The sequence below is a fragment of the Leptodactylus fuscus genome, chromosome 8 (genome assembly GCF_031893055.1).
Source record: "Leptodactylus fuscus isolate aLepFus1 chromosome 8, aLepFus1.hap2, whole genome shotgun sequence".
Taxonomy (NCBI): domain Eukaryota; kingdom Metazoa; phylum Chordata; class Amphibia; order Anura; family Leptodactylidae; genus Leptodactylus; species Leptodactylus fuscus.
Genome location: NC_134272.1, coordinates 46,303,086 through 46,312,125, shown reverse-complemented (window position 1 = coordinate 46,312,125; position 9,040 = coordinate 46,303,086). Strand labels below are relative to the sequence as shown.

The window sequence follows — 9,040 nt, the reverse complement described above, 5'->3', positions numbered from 1 at the left end:
ACCTTGGTGAATACCAGTGGGGCGGATGTGATGCCGAATGGCAGAGCTGTGAATTGATAGTGCTCCCTGTGGCCGGCCATAGCGACGGCAATCCTGAGGAACTTCCTGTGGAAATGAGCAATGGGGACATGTAGATAGGCGTCCTTCAAATCGAGGGTAACCATCACCTCTCCTGGCTGAAGAAACACAGCCACGGAATCCACGGTTTCCATTCGAAATGACCTCTTCCTGATAAACCGATTGAGGTACCTCAGATCTATTATCATCCTCCAGCCCCCGGTGAACTTGGGGACCAGAAAGACGGGGGAGTAGACTCCCAGACCGAGGTCTGAGGCTGGTACCTTCTCCAGGGCGCCCTTGGTAACATATTCGGCAACCAAGGCTTCTAGACTGGCCTGCTGAGAAGGTGGAAGAGTTTGGGTGGAAACGAACCGATCTGGAGGTGGAAGATGAAAGTCGATGTGATACCCGTGTTGTATGATCTTCAACACCCATGGGTCTTGGATATGGGTGAACCATGCTCTGGAAAAGGAGGAAAGACGTCCTCCCAGGAAGGGGGGCCACAGGGAGCTGCCCCACGTCAAAACTCAGGCTTCCTCTTGGTGTCCTCCTTGGAAGCGCCACGACCAGCTCCCCTAGGGCGATATCTAAAACGCCGTTGTTGGGAAGGGCGTCTATAATTAGAGGAAGAACCTCTGCCTCTAGAGGGAGCACGTCTGCCCCTGGATGCTTGAGGTAGGGACCTTCCCCTACCTTCAGCTAATCCCTCCATAATGGCGTCTAAGCTTTGGCCAGACACCCTTCCCGGCTCAAAGGGGAGAGCACAGAGTGCTGCTTTAGACGCAAAATCTGCCCGCCAAGGCTTTAGCCAAAGGGGTCTACGGGCCGCAGTAGACAATGTCATAGATTTGGCGGAGATTTTTAATTGATGGCAGGAGGATTCCGCCAAATAATCTGCAGCCCTATGAACTCTTTTCATAGAGGCCAGAATCTCATCTCTGTCTACGCCCAAGTCTATATCCCGCTTCAAGGCGGATAAGCGGTTGCGCAAAAAGTCACCAACCATAGAGGAGGCTATGGCCACAGAGGCTTACGCGGAGGAAGCTGAGTAGACCTTCTTCAGAACGGAGTCCACCCTACGATCCAGAGGGTCCTGAAGATTTGAACCATCTTCCAAGGGCACCAGGGTTCTGCGGGACAGCTTTGCTACGGCCAAATCCACCTTCGGGGGAGGCCCCCAGGAATCCCACTGGGTAGTGTTAATAGGAAACAACTCTTGAAGATCCTGGAAAGCGAATGTCCTTTCTCTGGCTGTTTCCACTGCTGCGCCATAAGGTCGGTCAGCGTGGCGTCCGCATGGAAGGCAATATGTCCCCCAGAGGCAGACGTGGAGGCTTCCCCGTCAACATCTCGGCCCACTGTAGACCGGATGGACTTCAGCAGCCTGCCCGTTTGTTCATAATGGAACGCAGTTCTGCTGGAATAACTGAGTCGTCCTCGGAGGAATCATCCTCTGCCACCCGCAGGTGTTACAAGGGGGGGGGAGAGACGAGGAACGGAGCTCAGAGCATGGTCTCCTGGTGAGCTGAGACAAGGTGCAATGGATCCCTTTGAGGGAATCATCCTGCAAAACAAAAAGGAGAGTACAAGCAAGGGAAAAACTATTTACCCAAGCGATGCCCAAACTCACCATCTCCTTGACCCATGCCATCATATCTCTGGGAGAGGGCTCCACAGGTGGAGGACCTCTGCACCCGCGACAACGGGCCCACTCATAGCCTGAAAATAGGCAAGTTATAGGACCAGTAGTACCCCGCAGGGCACAACCTTTCAAGCCGCTACCTACCATCAGGGAGCGGTGTGTCGCAATCGAAGCAGGAAAGATGTTTCCTCTTGGAAGAGGTTTTCCTCCTACCATCCCCAGGAGGGGTAGTAGAGGATGACATATCCTACAGAGAGAGATAATAGACCATGCAACACTGTCACCATGACATCATACCAGCTTTTAAAAAAAGGGTAAATCTTACCAGGTCCTGTAGACCGGACAGAGAGGTGACTTGGCGCCCAACGTGCGACCCGAACCCACGACCTTGAGATTAAGAGTTTCATGCTCTACCGACTGAGCTAGCCGGGCTGGCGCTGTGAACAGGATCTGAACCTGTGCGGGGAGACCCCATTGGATTTCGAGTCCAAAACCTTAACCACTCAGCCATCACAGCCGGTTCCCAATAAAGTTTGCAAACTGGAAAAGAGTTCAAGATCAATGAACACCACAATCGCACGCCTTCAGCAGATACTGCAGGAAGGTCTCTGACACCAGGCCAGCCAGCCTCTTAATTCTGGCCGGCTGGAAGTGGGCGGAGCCACAATCAAAGCAGGTGAGGCAACCTGCCCAGACAACTAACCCTGTAATCAGGGGTCTGCAAAGATATACATTCCCCCCCACCAAGAGGCCCTTAACACGGGCACTTACCCCCACATCTCTCAGTCTTTTCCGGCCTTTAATAAGGCCTGAATCTTCCCTGAGTGAGCGGCCGCCAGCGCCAGGCCGTTGCCATGGCGCTATGATACTTCCGGCAAAACCGGAAGTGCGCGCTTACAGCGGCCGGCGGGGAACAGGATACACAACAGTGTGGTTCCACCCGCCGGCAGTCCGCGCGGCCACCAGAGGCGGCATGCGGAGTCCCCGGACTCTCACCAAAATGTCAGGTAAGTCACAAGGAGCAGGGGAAGCGGAGGAGAGGGGGGGCAGGGGGGATAGAGGGGGGTAGCCACACATGGCTAACAAGCACCTTCTCCCCGCAGGGCACAGAAGGTGACAAGAAGAAAACAACCGCTCAGGAGGTGAGTGATCCTGCTGAGCTTCTCAAAGAGGACACAAGTCCTCCCACCTGTCCTCTGTCCACACAGGACAGAAAAAAACACGCAGAGGGGAGGTTCTTGTGCCCTCTTATAGGGCCTGCCACGCATTTGATTGGCTAATTAAATATCCGCCTGTCCTACCAGCACACAGGGGCAGAAATACCCCACATTGTGCCGCTGTTGAGGACGACAGGGAACATAGGGTTTTTAGAATCCCAACCGGGAACAACCATACTATGCGTACTTATTTATATAACCCTTACCATCAGGTAGGGGAATAACGCATTCCAAACATGCGAAATGTCTCCTTTTGGAAGAGGTTTTCCTTCTCCCATGATCGCCCAGAGGAGTGGTGGACGATGACATGGCGGCAGGCGCAGTAGCAAACCGCAACAGAAGCTCACCTAAGAGCCAAAATAGTGGTTAATACAAAGGAGAAACATTAGGCTGAATAATACAAAAAAAGCCTTACCAGAGCATCTTTAAATGCTTGTAGGAAGAGATTCAGCAAGAAACTGTAGCGAACAGTACACCTAGGATAGTAGGGAACTAGGGAACTCCACTAGACAAACCAGGAAGGCAAGAAGCACACTCCTGCACTTCTTTTTAAATTAGCCACCGAAAAAGGGGGGGGGGGGTGACTCCCCAGATTCTTCCCCCTCCCTCCCGAACTCCATATTCTAGCTCACTGGGCTAGGAAGACCAAAAATCGCTTCCCCCTAGAACTTGGCGGCTCACCAAGAGTTCCGGGGGCCGCCGCACCGCACATAGACCGCTGAGGCAGATGGCACCCCAGCGGACAGACCGGCCGACATGCTCGCCGACCGCATAGGACGCAAGTGGGTGCAGAAGTTGAATAGGCCCAATGGCCTAGCAGGAAAAGGTTTCAGGAGAGCTGGAAGGGGAAGTGAGGGGGAAGGGTTACAGAGAGAGAGGGTTAACTCCCTTCTCCTTCCTTGCAGGGAAGGAGGGAAAGCCAGCAAGAACAGGAGATCTGCAGAGACGATAAGCTGGGAAAATCTGCTGGGAAGAAAAAAAGAAAAAGAAGAAAAGACTTCAGGATCAGCTACGAACCCAATCCTGACCCTAAAGGAAGACACCGAGTCCCCCCACCTGTCCACACGCAGGACAGAAAAAAACATGTGGGGGGGAGGGTCTCTGTGCCCTCTTATAAGGTCAAGCCATGTGTATTTGATTTGGCTAATTAAAAATTCCGCCTGTCCTACTAGCACACAGGGACAGAAAATACCCCGTATTGTGCCGCTGGTGGGAAGACAGGGAAATCCCCTTTAATCCAAATTAGCAGTTTCCCAATTTTAAACATGCTGGGAAAACTAAAATCTAATTTATGGCAAAATTATCAAAAAACGAGAGCTATAAAGATAGCTAGAAGTCAACAGACTTCTCCTCAAGCGGAGCTGAGGAGAATTGAGCAAACTAGGTGTCAAGCGGCTCTTAGAGCAGCCGAAACGCCGGAGCAGGTGGATCATCCATGCCAACAACACACAGACGAAGTCGCGGACAGAAGCTAGTAGAACATATACATGTAATTGTGTGCTAGAGACATTTTTCATGGAAATAATTTTAACTGTTCTAAAAAAGTTTTAGCAGCATCAAATCCCACAAGCGCTAACATTCTGGCAGAAGATAACTGGCAGTTTTTAATTTTTCAACATCCAAATATGGAAAAGCATTTTAATTGATAAAGCAGCTACTTTACATCTCTGAGTTACTAGCCAACTGTTTATATGTTCGTCTAATGTTTCCACATCTAAAACTTTTATTTTTAACTATTAAAACATATCATACCCTTCCCACAGACACATGCGCTATGTTCACATGCCAATAGCAGGATCCCTGTGCCTTTAGTCTTTTTATTTCCAAGCTGCCTTTGATGGCATGGCAAGATCAGACTGTCACACTGACAGCTTTGTCTAATTCTCAGACAAGGAGCTGGAATGATCAGTTCCTTGAGATGTATTTGTTTGTGCATAGGAGACTTGGAAGCATGCAGAGAAAATCCAATCTGTGACTTCTCTGAATGCCTCTATATACATATCACTGTTGTGACTGGCAGTGATCTAATAGGCTGTTCCCATTAGTGATCTGTACATGGGGATAACAGATCTTGTGTTTCCCGAGTACAAACATAGTCAACAATTAGCAATAATCATCAGAATAATACAGGGAAATAAAATCCATAAAAATATTTAAAATGAAAAAGCCCCCCCACCCTTGTTTTACACATTGCTTGACATCTCTATATACAAGGAAAATCAGAGAAAAAATGGTTTGAATTAATTAAAACCTATAATGCATTGTCTTTAAGCTTTGATTCACACACACAGCATTGTGCACTACATTTTCATTGGTTTTTAGTCTTTTTTTGGCAAATACATTGCAGCCAGATGTTATTAAAAAGTCTACATACACAAAAATATTAGGCTCCATTCACACGGAGTAACGCCAGGCGTTTTTTGTGTGTATTTTATGTGTATTTTTACAGCCGTAAAAAGCAGTCTCCATTGAGTACTATAATAAAATATGCCTGTATTTTTACGTCCGTAATTTTACGGATGTAAAATTACGGACGTAAAATTACGGACGTAAAAAAACGCCAGCATTTTACTATAGAACTCAATGGAGACTGCTTTTTACGGCTGTAAAAATACACACAAAATACACACAAAAAACGTCTGGCGTTACTCTGTGTGAATGGAGCCTAAGACTGTGCAATATTGGTGCAAAAAAGCTATTAAAAGCCATGGTTTTTTTTTGTTTTTTTTTAATAAGTTAAAAACCTCTTGAAAAATAGCATGTGTGAACAAAGCCTAGGGCTGAAATAACATATGCAGTTTTTAATGCAATTCAGCCAAACCCTCCCCTCTCTATTCACTATGTGAAGACAGAACAGAGCCCCCTCCTCCACTCACTGTGAAGCCATCTTGCTTATCAAATATGTATGGACAGACTTCGGTTAGCAACAGGGAGTGGACGTCAAATTAGATAAAATGGAAACATCTAGTGGCAGCAACTTTACAGTGGTTTTTCATGCAAAAAGCAGTCACATGTTCTATGAAAAGTTAGTGAGCAATTAAGAAGGGTATGTGTATGGATTATAAAGCAAACCTTTGTAAAACTGCCACACCAAAGTGCAAAAAGATGCATGCATTTTAATAAGTTTAGGACAGTTCACATCAGCGTTGTTTTATTAAATCTGGCATTTGAAACACCAATCTTAATAAATTGTCCCCATTGTTTGCATTTAGTTGAATAGTGATGAGGTGTAATGCCATACTGTAGGCGATAACTGTCAGAAGTAGTATTTTGTTGAATAGACTGTATAAAAGACTCACATGTTCAAGTATAATTAAGTCTCCAGTAAATCTAAGACTTGAATTAGAGGTTTAATAATGAGAATAATGTGATACCACTCTTCTCCAGCAGGTGGAGCTGCAGCACTATGGGAAACCGCTGAAGTCGCTTACTCAGTTTTTCTCTTTGCATTTTTCACATTGTATATGTGTACAGTATCAGAATAAAGCTCACTGTTAACACAGAATCAAATCCTGAAGCAGCTTTATGGCATCATTATTTTTTTTGTTCGGCTACAAATTAACTGTCTGTTTCAATCTGCTCTGTGTTCTTGCTGCCTTCAGGGAAACTTCTTGTCAACCGTGTAAATTTTATAAGTTTCTTTATGCTGGAAACATAGTGCTTTTCATATCACAAAGAATTCTTATTGAAAAAGACAGCTTGAGGAAAAAAAAACTGTCCCTGATACCACTTCTAGACAAAGCCCAAATTCTTTCCTCACAAGAATTGTTACATTATCTGCTATTTATAAGTACAAGCCTATTGCTGAATGTTTGCAATTATTTTAGGTTTGTGAGCAGATTGTAGTACAAGTAATACAATAAGTAAACCAGCAATAACAAGTGAGGAAGCTGCAATACTAGACTAGTACTAAATGAGGTGTCTTGATGATGACGGATCCATACAACACATACAGTCCTATGAAAAAGTTTGGGCACCCCTATTAATCTTAATCATTTTTAGTTCTAAATATTTTGGTGTTTGCAGCAGCCATTTCAGTTTGATATATCTAATAACTGATGGACACAGTAATATTTCAGGATTGAAATGAGGTTTATTGTACTAACAGAAAATGCGCAATATGCATTAAACCAAAATTTGACCGGTGCAAAAATATGGGCACCTCAACAGAAAAGTGACATTAATATTTAGTAGATCCTCCTTTTGCAAAGATAACAGCCTCTAGTCGCTTCCTGTAGCTTTTAATCAGTTCCTGGATCCTGGATGAAGGTATTTTGGACCATTTCTTTCTACAAAACAATTCAAGTTCAGTTAAGTTAGATGGTCACCGAACATGGACAGCCCGCTCTCAAATGATCTGAAAACAAAGATTGTTCAACATAGTTGTTCAGGGGAAGGATACAAAACGTTGTCTCAGAGATTTAACCTGTCAGTTTCCACTGTGAGGAACATAGTAAGGAAATGGAAGACCACAGGGACAGTTCTTGTTAAGCCCAGAAGTGGCAGGCCAAGAAAAATATCAGAAAGGCAGAGAAGAAGAATGGTGAGAACAGTCAAGGACAATCCACAGACCACCTCCAAAGAGCTTCAGCATCATCTTGCTGCAGATGGTGTCACTGTGCATCGGTCAACTATACAGCGCACTTTGCACAAATAGAAGCTGTATGGGAGAGTGATGAGAAAGAAGCCGTTTCTGCACGTACGCCACAAATAGAGTTGCCTGAGGTATGCAAAAGCACATTTGGAGAAGCCAACTTCATTTTGGAAACAAAGATTGAGTTGTTTGGTTATAAAAAAGGCGTTATGCATGGCGTCCAAAAAGAAACAGCATTCCAAGAAAAACACATGCTACCCACTGTAAAATTTGGTGGAGGTTCCATCATGCTTTGGGGCTGTGTGGCCAATGCCGGCATCGGGAATCTTGTTAAAGTTGAGGGTCGCATGGATTCCACTCAGTATCAGCAGATTCTTGAGAATAATGTTCAAGAATCAGTGACGAAGTTGAAGTTACGCCAGGGATGGATATTTCAGCAAGACAATGATCCAAAACACTGCTCCAAATCAACTCAGGCATTCATGCAGAGGAACAATTACAATGTTCTGGAATGGCCATCCCAGTCCCCAGACCTGAATATCATTGAACATCTGTGGGATGATTTGAAGTGGGCTGTCCATGCTCGGCGACCATCTAACTTAACTGAACTTGAATTGTTTGTCCAAAATACCTTTATCCAGGATCCAGGAACTGATTAAAAGCTACAGGAAGCGACTAGAGGCTGTTATCTTTGCAAAAGGAGGATCTACTAAATATTAATGTCACTTTTCTGTTGAGGTGCCCATACTTTTGCACCGGTCAAATTTTGGTTTAATGCATATTGCACATTTTCTGTTAGTACAATAAACCTCATTTCAATCCTGAAATATTACTGTGTCCATCAGTTATTAGATATATCAAACTGAAATGGCTGTTGCAAATACCAAAATATTTACAACTAAAAATGATTAAGATTAATAGGGGTGCCCAAACTTTTTCATAGGACTGTATGTAGATCATTCTAGACTGTTCTAGCCAACACTTTCTCAAATGTCAGCATAAGAAACTGACCACATATCTGCACGGCTTTTCCAAATACATTTTAAAATAGGGAATGTATAGCAGAGTAGTATCACCATATCAAGGTAGAGGGTCCATCTGTATCACAGAGAGGCACTTGCAACTATTTGCTCTACTGTCCTCTTTTAAAGAGCCCCACTTCTGCGTTTGCTAATATTACCATGGAAAGATAAGATAAGATAATCCTTTAATAGTCCCACCATGGGGACATTCAGTGTGTTACAGCAGCATGGATAATACAGTAATATATTACAAGAAAAGAACACATACAAGCTCATAGCAGATAGAAAAGATATTAGGAGTCATAGCAACTAAATGAAAAGAAAAACTCCAGGATCATTTAGTTCTCTGTGTGGAGTGATCTTCACTTAGCCTGATGTTGATTATACAGCCTGACCACAGTCACTGACAGTACTGCCCAGTGCTATCACGGTCTCATACATAGGATGGAACTTGTTCTCTAGCATGGAGCTCACCATGGACAGTATCCTTCTGTCACCGACCACC

The 9,040-nt window shown here is 44.9% G+C and overlaps 1 non-coding gene across 1 annotated transcript; it reads right to left on the bottom strand.

The window, feature by feature from the left end:
• Window positions 1-2,137: 2,137 nt before the first annotated feature.
• Window positions 2,138-2,219, bottom strand: TRNAS-CGA (transfer RNA serine (anticodon CGA)). Its single transcript has one exon. It is a non-coding gene; the product is annotated as a tRNA-Ser (tRNA).
• Between the last annotated feature and the right edge of the window lie 6,821 nt (window positions 2,220-9,040).